Here is a 13,356-nt window from a genome sequence, read left to right on the forward strand (position 1 = left end):
TCGCCTTCATGTTTGACACACGTGCCTGCGGAGGGCCACCACCCCCTCCGATTGTCAAGAGACCTCTGTACCGGCCTCTGACTGATTCTTAGAATGGACGGAAAGAGCTGGGTAAGCCTGTCAAAGATTTGACCACATATCAAAAACTTAGACTTCCATGAGCTCTCTGGCCTGCACGAAGACCCGAGGTCGATGTGCTAAACTCCACGGGACCCCTTTCGCCTGCAGGTCCCAAGCCGCCAGTGTGTTCGAAGTATCGTGTTCCCCAAACCTGGGTGGCGAGCACCGCAGGGCGGCAGAGCCATCGCACTTTGCCGGGTGGCAGAGGAGGACCAGCCTATTCACAATAGCGGCCACCCCCTCCCAGAGCCGGTCGTGCGGCACGTGAGGCCTGCCCTCAAACGTAAGAGGCTTTAGGGAGTGCTCAGGCAATGGTCAGCCCGCATCCTTCCTGGCAACACCCAAGGGAACCAGGCCACTTGCGTCTCTTGCCTTCATTTACGACACGAGCGCCTGTGGAGAGACGGCCGGAGTCAATGTGGGGTTTGCCCGCCCTCCAATAGTGTCAAGAGACCGCCGCACAGGTCTCTGACCGACTCTTAGAACAGACAGAAAGAGTTTGGCAAGTCTGTCAAACAACTGACAAAGTGTCAAAAACTAGACTTCCAAGAGCTCTCCGGCATGCACTCATACCTCTCATTAAAGTGCTATGCCCGAGGTACCCCGCCAACCTCACTGTGGAATAAATGCAAGTGGCACTGAATGGGTCTGAATTTCAAATTTGACTGCATCGGTCTGGAACTCGATCCCCGCAAACCCCTTTGGACTTTTCCGGGTCCGGACTTCCGCGACAGACAAAGTTAAAGATTTCGGGCTGCAGACACAAAATGACAGCTGGCCAAGTGCCGGGCTCAATACACCCAGTTCTTCCAGCACTTCGGAACACGTGTTCGGCGTGAGTTTGTGAATCTTCCCCGATGCGTCAGCATTTTCCTCCGCTGACGCTTAGAATATTTTTCTCACTTTGAAAATTTTTCAAAGTGTTTTTTTCTAAGTTTTTCTGGTTACTCATTTTTCATTTTCAAACATTAGACAAAAGTTTTTCTGGTTACTGATTTCTTTTTTTCAGACATTTTTCTAAGTTTTTCTGGTTACTCATTTAGCACTTTCCTATCTTCTCCTGGTTACTGATTTCACCTTTCGGGCATTTCCCTAAGTTTTACAGTTCACTCATTTGGGACTCTCAGACAACTTTTCTAAGCTTTCCTGGTAACTTATTTCACACTGTTGAGAACTTTTGAACCCTTTCCTTAAGTGTGCTGGTTACTCACTTCACCTCTTCAGACCCTTGTCCCCGTTATCAAAGAGACCAATTCCCACCGTGGGAAATGCATGAAAATCGGACTGAACATGGGGGAGGGTCCGCCCTCGAAGGCGAGACAGTCGGCAGAAACACCGGGTCAAATCCGGCTGAGCTATCCGGCCCCGAAATCTCAAAGTCTGTATGAGCAGTCACGTTTACTCCCATCCCCGTTTCGACCACTTCCCACCGTTGGAAATGGATAAAAATCAGACTGAACACGGGGGAGGGTCCGCCCTCGAAGGCGAGACAGTCGGCAGAAACACCGGGTCAAATCCGGCTGAGCTAGCCAGCTTAGAAGTATCAAAGTCGGTATGAGCAGTCACATTTACTCTTATCCCCATTTGGACCACTTCCAACCGTTAAAAATGCATGAAATTCGGCCTCCACCCGGGGGAGGGTCCACCCTCGAAGGAGAGACCATCGGCAGAACCGCCGGGTCAAATCCGGCTGAGCTACCCGGCTTGGAAATCTTAAGGTCGGCATGAGCAGTCATGTTCAATCCCATCCGCATTTGGACCACTTTCCACCGTGAAAACGCGTGAAATTTGGACTGAACACGGGGTTGCGTCCGCCCTCAAAGGAGAGACCGTCCGCAGAACTGCCGGGTCAAATCCGGCTGAACTACCTGGCTTGGAAGTCTCCAGGTCGGTATGAGCAGTCACCTCCACTCCCATCCCTGTTTGGACCCCTTCCCACCGTTTGAAATGCATGAAATTCAGCCTGTACACGGGGGATACGCCCCCCTCGAAGGCGCGACCGTCGGCATGACCGCCGGATCAAATCCGGCTGAGCTACCTGGCTTAGAAGCCTCAAAGTCGGTATGAGCAGTCACTTTCACTCCCATCCCCGTTTGGACCACTTCCCACCGTTAGAAATGCATGAAATTCGGCCTGAACATGGGGGAGGGTCCGCCCTCGAAGTCACGAGCGTCCGCAGAACCGCCGGGTCAAATCCGGCTGAGCTATAGGCCCCGAAAACTCAAACTCAAAGTCCCTCTGAAGCCTTGGATTCGCCTCCTTGGAAAATGGACATCAAACATTACCAAAACGGGAACCCGAACACTAAACCTAAGTCTAACCCTTTCCCTATCCCTAATCAGGAACCGAACACTCACCCTAAGCCTGACCCCACCGCCGGTGGCACTCCAGACAAACACACCCTTCAAAACCACACCCATCCGGCAATGCAGCTCAAAAAGGATCCAAATTCAGAAACACCCCCTTCAAAAGGCACTCCATCCTCGGCCAGATTACCAAGGCATGCTCCCCTGGGCGATAATTAAACCCCCCACGACTAATTGAAGCCAACCGCAGCCGTAACTCGAACGGAGAAGTTAGTAACCAATTCAAAAGTGCACTTGAATTAAAAAAAAAATGCTAAGTGTCAGTGGTAACTCAGTAAGTGACCTCTTCAAAAGCGAAGAGGAGGGGAAAAATAAAAAAAAGTCCCCTGCCGCTTGCTGTTCACCCAAAGCCAGTGGGTAACACGACCCACACTCCGCACACCGGTCTGATGGCATCGAGTAACTGCTCCTGGCCAGGGAGCAGCACGGATGACCGCCAGGCGCCGGCATGCCGAGGTGGTGCGGCAAGAAGAGCGTAGGAAGAACACGGACCAGCCAACTCACCGACCTCTCCGCCCCCATGCACACTCAGAGCTGCCGCCCTCGACACAGCACGTCCCACTTCGACTGTGGCCTGACTGACATTGACGCCATCCCCGGGCAGGCGCACGCACCAACACCCCCGGGGAGTGGTGGTGCGCCTCTGGGCGTGAAACGGTCGGCAGGCTGTCTGGTTTGATGCTGGGCCCGAGCAAAAGCCGAGGTAACGGACGGGTGCGTACGAACGTGCGTGGGAGTAAATTCTCGTGCACCGGTTACAGACAAAAGGTTGGCTCGAGGGATGACTTTCAATAGATCGCAGCAAGGTAGCTGCTCTGCTACTTACCAAACCGAGCCAGAATTCGGTCGTCTATGAATGATTTAGCACCAGGTTCCCTATGAACATGAGGTGCAAGTAAAGGAGAGAGGCAACGCCCATACGGCCGCACTCCAGACCAGAATCGAATGGCGATACACACCGACCGGAGTCGGTTATCCTCGGCCAACCAGTGATCCACAGCGCTAGGGTATCGTTACATTGAGGCAGGATTCTGACTTGGAGGCGTTCAGTCATAATCCCACAGATGGTAGCTTCGCACCATTGGCTCCTCAGCCAAGCACATACACCAAATGTCTGAATCTGCGGTCCCTCTCGTACTCAGCAGGATTACTATTGCAACAACACAACATCAGGAGGGTAAAACTAACCTGTCTCACGACGGTCTAAACCCAGCTCACGTTCCCTATTAGTGGGTGAACATTCTAACGCTTGGTGAATTCTGCTTCACAATGATAGGAAGGAAGAGCCAACATCGAAGGATCAAAAAGCGACATCGCTACGAACGCTTGGCCGCTACAAGGCAGTTATCCCTGTGGTAACTTTTCTGACACCTCCTGCTTAAAACCCAAAAGGTCAGAAGGAGCGTGAGGCCCCGCTTTCACGGTCTGTACTCGTACTGAAAATCAAGATCAAGCAAGCTTTTGCCCTTCTGCTCCACAGGAGGTTTCTGTCCTCCCTGAGCTCGCCTTAGGGCACCTGCATTATGGTGTGACAGGTATACCGCCCCAGTCAAACTCCCCACCTGCCACGGTCCCCGGAGCAGGTCACGCCTGGGCGCTTCCGACCAGAAGCGAGAGCCCCTTAGGGCTCGCCTCACCGGGTAAGTGGAAAAACGATAAGAGTAGTGGTATTTCACCGGCGGCTGAAGCCTCCCACTTATTCTACACCTCTCATGTCTCTTCACAGTGCCAGACTAGAGTCAAGCTCCACTAATTCTGCCAAGCCCATTCCCTTGGCTGTGGTTTCGCTAGATAGTAGGTAGGGACAGTGGAAATCTCGTTCATCCATTCATGCGCGTCACTATGCAGCGAAACTACAGTCAGAAGATCTAAAAGGGGACGGTAAAAGAAAATTTAAAAAGTTAAAAGTTTAAAAGACGTTGTGAAGCAGAGTTTCAGCGAGGCGAGGAACGAGCTAAGGTTATCAACTGTTGGACAATGTTACCACTCATCCCTTGTTGCGTGTAGCGTGCACTTTAATTAATTAACACCAAAAATTACCCACCACCAATTAACCTAAGTGATCTAAAACAGTAAATTTTATTAATAAAATCTTAAAATTTAACTCTAAATTAAAATCAGCGATTTAAACTATTTAAAATACTATTTAAACTACTAAAACATATATAAAAAAATGTAAAACCACACTATTTAAACTATTTAAAAAAAATACATCGATCGGAGATATTAAGAGTCCATGAAAATCCTTAAAAGTTCGAGGGTCAAAGATAAAGTTAGGTTTGTGATATTTTGTCCAAATGATTTAAATTTTACAATCCCGAGGCCTTTCAACTCCGAATTCTTCTCAAACCACTTCCCTCGAGCTCCTATCACAAACCCATAAAAAGATATCTTTCCTCCACCAACGAGGTCTATTATCTCTTTATCTAAGTGACTATATTTCTTTATCTTCTCCTCCCATGCCAATTCGAGGGAGTGTATTTGAAGGTCCGTTTTGACTGTCACGTCCACCACCATGATTTGCTGTTCCTTCTTAAAGATTAAGTCCAGTATCCACAGTTTTCCGGGGGTATCTTTAACTCGCGGCTCTATATATATAGTCCACCCGTTTATCCTAACAAAACTAACTAGTTCTTCAGCTAACCTATTGTGCCTTTTCAATCTCATTTTCTTGACGTAAGGGCACCATCCAGAAATATGCGCGAAAGTTTCCGAAATGTCATTACATCTTCTGCAATTCTTAATCTTAAAAGGCCTGCCATAAGACAAAGACGCCCACGTTGGAAATAAATTAGTTCGTAACAAAATCGAATTAATGACTTTCGACTTCTTCATAAAAGATAATTTTGTCAACCAATTATTTGATGCACTATCATTCTTCTAATAATGGACACCGTCCCTTGACAGGGGAGGGCCATCCATCTCTGTATCTCCACAGATCTCCAGTTTGCATAGTTAGTACTCGCAAACTCCTCCATCCCATCTTCACTATCTTCTCTGATGGTATCTGCTTCATCCAATTGTCGATTAATGTTAGGATACCAGATCTTTTCCATAACCCTTAATTTACTCCATTTATGCATTTTCTCCGCTACACTCTCACCCTCGAACTGAAACGAGGCGTGCAATAATTCATCATCAGATTTATGTAGCGTCTCATATTTCCTCACAATCGATATTGGAATAAAAGTTGACAGTCTATTTAATGCCAGGCCTCCATCACGGGCTTTAGCATAAAGCACTCCGTCTGTGATTGATTGCGGAATGTGTAAGATCTCTTTTGCTGCACTTTTAATAATATTATCCGTTTTGTTAAGGTAATTAATAGAAACTTCTGATAAAGTTAAATAAAAATACAGTCTAGGAATAAAATAAGATTTTAAAAAATCTATTTTCTGTACCGGTTTAAGAGGTGATTTTTAAAAATTCCCTATCCATGTATCCAATTGGCTCTCCCAATCCGCTTTACTAACTCCAATCCACGGATCTATTTTAGCACCCAAGTATTTATCCGTGTTGCCTGGTTCTATGAATTGTATAACCCCTTCATTTAACTTCCAATTAATTTTATCGTTAAATATAAAAGACTTATTTCTATAAGTAAGATAAAATGCTTTAGTTTTCTTTATGTTCACTTCCATTCCTGTGTTATTACAAAACTTTTCGACCAATTTTAAATTGTAAACCATACCCTCATAATATTGACTAATTTGCGGCACGGTGGCACAGTGGTTAGCACTACTGCCTCACAGCACCAGAGACCCAGGTTCAATTCCCGCCTCCGGCGACTGACTGTGTGGAGTTTGCACGTTCTCCCCGTGACTGCGTGGGTTTCCTCCGGGTGCTCCGGTTTCCTCCCACAGTCCAAAGATGTGCAGGTCAGGTGAATTGGCCATGTTAAATTGCCCGGAGTGTTAGGTAAGGGGTAGATGTAGGGGTATGGGTGGGTTGAGCTTCGGCGGGTCGGTGTGGGCTTGTTGGGCCGAAGGGCCTGTTTCCACACTGTAAGTAATCTAATCTAAACGCTATGTCATCAGCAAACGCTAATGTTGCGCAATGAAAACTGTTTCCGTCTAATCCCAAGAATATCCCCTTCTGCTTCTCCTTGATAGTACTAATTAATGGGTCCATTACAATGTTAAAAAGGATCGGTGACAACGTGTCACCTGGCTTTCCTCCTCTTAAGATTTCAATGTTTCCGGTTTTACATTTAAAACCTTCCACCTGAGTAAAATTATTCTCATATAAGTTTGTAATTAGTTTAATAAAAATTTGCGGGAGCTGGAGTCTTTTCAATGCTGTTATAATTAATCTATGACCGATGGTATCAAAGGCTTTCGCTAAATCTACAAAAAATACAGCTAAATTCCTCTTATTCTTTTTTGCACCTTTCATAATATTTTCCAAGATTTTTATGTTCTCCTCACATCCTGCTACGCCAGTCATAAATCCTTTCTGCCTTTTATTCAGATTTATCACTTTACTAAGTCTATTCGCAACGATTTTTGTAAAGATTCTAAGCATAATTGGCCCTATAGTAATCGGCCTCCAATTATTTATATCTTTCAACTCATCTTCTATGCTCACCTTAGGGGTCAGAACCGTTCTACTTATTTTTAACTGATCTGGCATTTTACCGGTTTTTATCCAAATTGTAAATAGTCGAGGAAATAATAAATTATCCTTATTAAATATCTTAATTATTTCTTTGTGTTACCCTGTCCGGCCCTGCAGCGGTTTTCACGTTCATGGCCAGATCCATGTCTTCCACCGTCACAGGACCAGTCAGAATGCCACTCAAGGATCCCTCACTTTGATTTTTATATTTAGCAAAACACCTTAAATTATTATTTTCATTCAAATTTGTTAGTCTTTCCTTAAAATATTTCTCTAACTCTACCTTGCTCAGGGGACATTCACTCTGAACTGGGGCCCCCCATTAGGGTTCTTGCTAAATGCTGCCTCTTAGTTTTATAGAGAACTTGCATTTCTTTAAATTCTCCCTCCTTTTTACTATATCTTTTCTTAGCTTTGTTTACTTCTTCTTTCTTTGCCGACTATCCCTTAGCTTAAAACTTACTCTTTTAATATGAGTTATCTTCTTACCTGTCCCATTGTCCTTTTTCTTTCTTAATTGATCCATTCTTACACCCAAAATATTCTCCTGATCCTTACTAACACCTTTATTCTTACCAAGGTCATCTTCAATTATTTTTATCAATTCTAATATCGACCTACCATTATAATCTTGACAATCCATAATATTAGCGTTCTCCTGGTCCCTCTGTTCATTCAATCTTTCTTCCACCAACAACCTATCTGACCCCAGATCGCTATCTTGCATTTCATTATTGTCATTACTATTAAAGATCATTTCTAATTCTATACCCTTATTATTATCGCTAGTTTTATTCTTCTTATTCAATAATCTCCTTTTATCCGAAATTTGTTTAGCGGTTTTGGAACCGATTCTCTCTGCAATACTTTTATTAATATTCTTACAGCCACTAAATTCTACTTCTAGTTGTTGCAACTTTTCCACCTCTTCCTTAGACCATACTCCCCTCGTGTTTCCCTCTCTATTATCTATCTTATCCTTACTCTCCGTCTTCCCTTCTTTCCTTTTCTCATTTCTCAAGATGGGGTGAGCATGTCTTTCATGTTGCCCCAACCCTCTGGCTGATTTAAATTTTAATGGGCATCCTTCACACTGATATGATTTTTCTAATCCACCTCCTTCATTACTATTACTGGTACTATTACTACTCCCACTAACATTATCACTCATCTTACATTTTGAATATTGGCACGCTACCGCCTGATAGTTCCCTTCCTAATCGCATTTACTGCACCCAATCCTCACTGATTTAATTCCCTTGCATATTTTCAAGTGTTTCCTAAACATCCCTGTGGTATTGTAGATATTATTACAAGAATTACATTTAAAATCTTTTTTAGGGTATTTAATTATTAACTCTAGTTTATCTGTTTCTTTAATTACCGGTGAATAATTCTTCCTTTGTACCTCTCCTCATTGCTCTCTAAATCTCCACATCGATTAAAAACAAATGGCCCTTTAAAATTTGAATTTAAAATCATCCGGCTGTTAAATGGACTTGGCTGTCGAGGGGCCTCCTCTACAAGCCCTTCCCTTTGAATTCTGTCCTGATTATTCTGGACCATGTTAACAGCTCCCTCGTGCCTGCCCGAGGACAGCCTTGCCGGAATAATTCTTAAGGTCTCTTCCGTCTGAGTCTGAGTCAAGACGGATTGCCCAGTCCGTTTTTCGCTCATACATTTAGCGCACGGAGCCACCAAAAGCAACCGTGCGGGGCGGTTATTTTCCCGGTCTGCCACCCAACTGGAAATTTTGGAATCAGCCATAATCGCCTCTGCCAAATTTGGTTTCAACCAGACTGAATGGTCACCAGCCGTCTCGTATTTCTTCTGGAGGTCGTATTAGCCGGCCTGGTCCGAGTAATGCTCAAACGATGGAGAAAACAAAAAAAACAGCCAGTGGCGTATCGCACTGGTGAAATCAAGTTCAGACCAAAGATAAAATCGATGGTAAAAACACTGATAAGACCAGACTAAAACAACCACAAAACAATTTAAAATCACCTTCCCGGCAAGAGCTTCCTCATACAGGCCGTTACCAGGGGGAACCACGTGGAGGTTCAACCTTACTTTGTGATCGACAAAATACGTATAAAGGAATCACAAAGGTGACTACGCAGGCACCGGTTGGAGACCAACAACCTTAAAAACACTGTAGTCATATCCCCATGTGGTACCATACATCAGGAGCATTTCTGAACTGACAGCCAGACTACTGCGACCACTAGAACTCATAACAGCACACAAACCAACAGCCACGCTCAGACAACAACTCACCAGAACAAAGGTCCCGATACCCAACATGAGCAAAACTAATGTAGTGCACAAAATCCCATGCAAGGACTGCAGAAAACACTACGTAGGACAAACAGGAAGACAGTTAACGATCCGTAAACACGAACACCAACTTGCCACGAAACGACACCACCAGCTATCCTTAGTAGCCACACACACAGACGACAAGCAACATGAATTCGACTGGGACAACACTACCATTATTGGGCAAGCCAAACAGAGAACAGCCAGGGAATTCCTAGAGGCATGGCACTCATCCACAGACTCTATCAACAAACACATCGACCTGGACCCAATATACCGGACATTGCAGTGGACAGCTCGAACTGACAACCGGAAGCGGCAGAGACAGGCCACTATAAATACCGGAGAAAACAGCACAGAAGCGCTTCACAGGAGGCTCCCAAGCACTGAGGATGTCACCGAGACAGGGGACGAAACGTTTGCAAGACAAATTCCCAGCTCGGCGAACAGAACCACAACAACGAGCACCCGAGCTACAAATCTTCTACCAAACTTTGAACATATGTCTATTGGGAAAAAAAAGGGCGCCCAAGAGGCGATGCATGTCGGCACGCACCACAGCGACGGAGGCAGGATCTCCTCCACCATGCCACCCGCTGAGTGTCACGAGGCATGCTGCAGCTTTGCCCTAGGAAAAGCAGAGGCGGAAACGGGACTAGCAATCGGTTCGGCAGCGTCACTGATGCTTGCACGTGACAGAGTGTCGGCGAGCGGACTTCTGCGAGGAGTTGGGGGCTGCAATAGCCAGAGCTGACGGCCGCCCGGCCCGGCCACTGCCAAGGCAGGCTGGGAAACGCGGCAACGTGGGCTGAGAAAGAGAATAGATGGGGGAACAGAGGGATGGAGAGCAGAGGGTGTGGGGGAGAGAGAAAATGCATGGGGAGTCAGAAGATGGGAAGAGGGACTGGACAGGGATGCAGAGAGTGGGGGTGAGAGAAAGAAAGAGAGAGAGAATGGAAGGTGTGCCGGGGGTGGCGAGGGAATGGACAAGGGTGGCATGGGGGAATGGAGAGGTTGGAGCAATGAATGACGGGGGAGAATGGATGGAGGTGCTGTGGGTGCTACAGGGGAGAATGGGCAGGTCATGCCGTGGGTGGTGGGGGAGAATGGACAGGGGATGCAGTGTGTGGTGGGGAGAATGGACAGGGGCACTGTGTGTGGCAAGGAGAATGGACAGGGGCGCTGTGGGTGGTGGGGAGAATGGACAGGGGGCACTGTGAGTGGCGGGGAGAATGGACAGGGGGCACTGTGGGTGGCGAGTAGAATATAAGGGGATGCTGTGGGTGGTGGGGAGAATGGACAGTGGCACTGTGGTTGGCAGGGGTTAAGGCCAGAGGCACTGTGGTGGTGGAGGCATGGACAGGTGGTGCTGTGGGGATGTTTGGGTCTTGGAGGGAGATGGTGGTGGTGAAAGCATCCCACTCACTCCCATCATCCCCTTCTCTGCACACATGCGGTGCACATTTTTGTGAGTCTGGATGGGGATGCTGTTTGGAGGGTCAGTGTTGACTCTATGGGCCAAATGGCCTGCTCCCACACTGTAGGGATTCTATGATTAGGAGAGCTGTCAAACCAACAACTTCTAATTGGTGAAGTAAAAGACCAGGAGCCAATCTTTAAGCAGTTTTCCATTTATTCACTCCAATTGCCCTTTCAATTGAATTCCTTGAATTTAATGTGTTCCGTTGTAGTTTAATTATGATCCATGAAAAGCAACATCCAGTCACATCTGAGGGAAGAACCAACTCAACTGACTGAACAAGTGTAACAACTCTTCTGTATACACTTTAGATATGACATCCTCTCCCTCTCTCTCTCTGTTGACCCAACGGGATTACCAGGGCTAGAATTATCACTCTCAAATATAATTGCTGATCTACTGTTTGCTTCTGCTGCTTAACAGAAGGATTTTAAAGCTGCTAGTCTGATCTTGCAGGAAGCACAAAAACAGACTGTTCACTTGTGCCTGCACAGAGATAAAACTTCATTTGGAATAGATCACAAAATAACAACAGGTGCCAATCCCACACTCTGTGTTGCACATGGAGGGAGGGGAGGAGAAGTAAAGTGTTTTACTCTCCGATGGTAGCGGGCAGGACAAAGTTTCAGCCAGTGGGAAGTTAAAATTAAACCCTGTGCTGTTTTCTGTTATAAAAACTCAAACCACATGGATTTGGTGGGATTAAAAAATGAAGGAAAGGGAGCTTGCAAAGTTTCCAAGCCCCCACAACACGCACACACAATTCCCTCTGCTTAGCTGGAGACAGTGCTGCCCCCCTCTGTTTAGGAGTAAACTCTGGAAAGGTGATGGTATTGATCGTGAGGAGGATGGTCTCCGGCCACAGTTTGATACCAATCAGCTGGTAAATGGGGCAGAGAGATGGAATTTAATCTCCAGGCATTCTGGGAAATGTAATAATGGAGGAAAGTAATCAATAAATAGTAGGTCCCTACAGAGTGCTGAGGAACAAAGGAACCTTGCTGTCCAAGTCCAGAGATCCCCGAAGGTATCAGTACAAATAAAACTAGGGAGTGAGGAAGGCATAGATTTGTATTGTTTTCATACAGAGGGTGATGCGTGTGTGGAGTGGGCTGCCAGAGGAAGTGATGGAAGCTGGTACCATTATAACATTTAAAAGGCATCTGGTTGGGTATATGTATTGGAAGGGTTGAGAGAGATATGGGTCAAATACTGGCAAATGGGTCACGAGATTAATCTAGGATATCCAGTCAGCATGGGTGAGCTGGACTGCAGAGTCTGTTTCTGTGCTGTATGACTTTACCCGCCTAATTCAATGCAAGTTTCAGCAACATGTCTGCAGCTTTATGCTTTTAGACATTAACAATGTTTCTGATTATATCATTTCAGCTGTTCTCAATTTTAAAATCAGCCATTTCTTGTGCACCCCTGTCTTCCAGGTTGATTCATCACCATCCATTCTCTCTCTTTCCCGAGAAGGGCTTGATACAGCAATCAAAGAGGGCTCGAGATACGAGAAAGGATTGGGGGCGGGGGGGGGAGGGAATGGACAGGGGCGCAGAGGGTGGGGGAGAAGAGAGAGAGAGAGAGAATGGATAGGGGAGCAAAGGGTAGGGGGAGAGACAGAGAGAAAATGGACAGGGGACATAGAGTGGAGGGGAGGAGAAAGACTTGGGGACAGAGAATGGGGGGTAGAAAATGAGGGGGAGAGAGAGAATGGCTGGGCAGAGAGATCTGGTGAGTGCAGACTGTGAGGAGAGAGAGAATGCATGGGGACAGTGGGTTGGGAAAGTGACAGCACAAATCCCACCTTATCCAGGAATGGTGACAGTGTTCCATGAACTGGAACCCACTCCATCAACAGCAAACTTGGGGGCAATTGTTTCTCAATAGACACATGGCTAAGACGGTAGATTCATATAATCCCTACGGGCCATTCGGCCCATAAAATTCAGACTGACCTACCAACCACCCACTTTCCCCACCCTAGGTTGCAGATCCCAGGACCCTTCAGCATGGCCAATCCACCCTTAACTTCAGATGGTTAGACTCTCGGAGGAAACTGGAGCACCCAGAGTTCACCCACGCAGACACAAAGGTGAGAACATGCCAAAGTCCACACAGAGAGCCTCATAAGAGTGAAATTGAACCCAAGTCCGTGGTACTGTGAGGCAGTGGTGCTAACCACAGAGCCACCATGCCACCCAGACATTTGAAGCTCTGATTTGTCATGAGCCTTCAGCAGAGGTTCTCTCCTCCTGACATTGTTAGACCACGCCTGCTGCAACTTCCCTTTTCTATTTCTCCAGCCCTGAGCACACCGGTTCCCAAATCCTGGCGCCAGGCAGACACTGATGCAATCTGGTCTTCTGCTGCCAACTGCAGAGAATGGTGACAATCCCTGCCACTATTCTCTCCCTGACCACCACTGCCCCCTCCCCAACATTATTCTTA

At 46.5% G+C, this 13,356-nt stretch overlaps 1 protein-coding gene across 1 annotated transcript in view; it reads left to right on the forward strand.

Annotated features, from left to right (window-relative positions):
- LOC140460632 (uncharacterized) overlaps positions 1-13,356 on the forward strand; it is a 1,198,404-nt gene that overhangs the window by 424,225 nt on the left and 760,823 nt on the right. The gene's annotated exons all lie outside the window — the stretch shown is intronic.

The sequence above is a fragment of the Chiloscyllium punctatum genome, chromosome 36 (assembly GCF_047496795.1).
Source record: "Chiloscyllium punctatum isolate Juve2018m chromosome 36, sChiPun1.3, whole genome shotgun sequence".
Taxonomy (NCBI): domain Eukaryota; kingdom Metazoa; phylum Chordata; class Chondrichthyes; order Orectolobiformes; family Hemiscylliidae; genus Chiloscyllium; species Chiloscyllium punctatum.